Below are 1,929 nucleotides of genomic sequence, written 5' to 3'. Positions count from 1 at the left end.
TCACACTTTAACCCTTGCATCTATAAATAGCTCATTCCCACCATTGCACAGCTTGCCTGGTCTTCCTTCTTCACCAGAGTGGAAAGGCTGAAAGTTTTGTTCGGTGAGTTTCTGCCTACCACTTGACCCAAGTGCATTGTTCCGATGCTTACCTACAGGATTTGTGGGCTCGATCTCACGTCTAGATTTTTATATATGGACGTCAACAAGGCATCTTTTGTGTGCTGAGTGTAAGAAATTAAGAAAAAACTGTCGTTTTTATATTTCTCCTTTTGCTCAAAAAGAGAAGCAAGGAGCGATTGTTTGCAAACTTCCTAAAAGGTGTACATTCTTTCCTCAAAGAGGGGGAGCCAATGCGCGAGAAACAAGGGCTCGAGAGAGCGCGCTGGCATCAGAACGCCGAGTTCTGATTGGAATGATTAGTGGGTAAACCTAAAGCTAAGCTGGTTTTGTCTCCACTGCACTCGTAGAACGCGCTCGAATGCGAGAGCAAACGGCTGACGGCGGCGTTCCCCATTCTAACGCGTTCGACGAGAGTGCAGTATAGCTTTAGGTCTACCCACTAATCGGCCCAATCAGAACACGGCGTTCTGACATCACCGCGCGCTCTCGTCTCCTCCTCTCCCTCACTTTCTCGCCGTATTCCTTCTTTTAAATTCCAAGTGAAGTTTTCGATAAGTGGTAGTATTTACCTCCTACATTAAAGCGACGCTTTCGTGTGGTAGGGAAAGCAGTACTTTGCTCGCAAGGTATCTTTGGGCAACGTCGGCGGCACTCTTGTAACTATATTTAAGTTCTTATTAGTTTTAAGAACAATCGTGTCTGCTTGTTTTTTCTTGGTTTTAATGGCTACTAGTCAGACATCTATTGCACCTTTGGTTGGTAATTTTTTAAGATCCTTATATGTTAGTGGCGTCTTCGTTTTCTTATGTACACCACATCAAAGCGATGCAGCATTTAAAAAGCGCGTTTTCGCCAGTGTTTAAAGTGTAACTTTAAAACAGCTGGTAGTTTCACGCACTGGCGAAGATGTTAATGCTTAAATTGATGAAATGATGGAACTTTAGACATTGTGCCAGTTTTGGCTGTTGAGACGCGTTCTTACGTATTTAGCACACTCGGGCATTTATTTCAATGAAACTAGACTTGTCACAGCGCGCAGACAAAGTTAGTTTTTTCGTTGTTCTAGGTGTTTTACTGTATTTATTTATTGTATTGTAAACAAAACATCAAAACACACGCAGAAAATGTCTGTTCCTTAGTACAAGATCGGGAAGTAGCCCTTCTAAATTGTAAAAGCTAATTCTCTCCCATAATTTTGGCGCCTATCCTCACTGTAGCAATATTTTTTTTTCTGATTTACCGCGATAGCGCACAGGAACTCGTGTCACAGAAAATCAGGCGTCGGCGTCAGCGTCGGTGGGACCGAAAAATCCCGGCATGCACATGGTGACGTCACACGTGACGTCACGTGCGACGTCACGAGGGTTATATTCCCCTCTAAGTTTGGCGGGAAATTTTCTCTTTACATTTGGCGGAAATGTTTTTCGCTATATTTAGCGGGTCGATTGGGTCATCATGTCACAGCTACGTGTGACGTCACGCCACATGACCTCTCGCGGGAATTTCAAACAACCCGCAACGCTCACGTGTGACATCACGTGACACGTGACGCTACCGACTAGACCACGCCAGCACGCCTGTACGTCTCGGGAACGAGCGCGGGTTTATATGAAAAGGCTTTGCGAACAGGGCCCCCCAATAACTGTTGCCTTCCACTCTTAAATGAGCGATGCAGCAGCTTTCCTACTTTCAATAAATAGAGCTTAGAATTAATTATTCCTTGGCATTTATGACCTATGAAACACACGTTGTTGTTGTTTTACCTTCTCAACTCGCAGCCAGAAAATGCGCCCACGAGATCTGGAT

Source organism: Ixodes scapularis, unplaced genomic scaffold (assembly GCF_016920785.2).
Source record: "Ixodes scapularis isolate PalLabHiFi unplaced genomic scaffold, ASM1692078v2 PGA_scaffold0__279_contigs__length_252992795, whole genome shotgun sequence".
NCBI lineage: Eukaryota > Metazoa > Arthropoda > Arachnida > Ixodida > Ixodidae > Ixodes > Ixodes scapularis.
Note: the sequence above shows the minus strand (reverse complement) of the source record.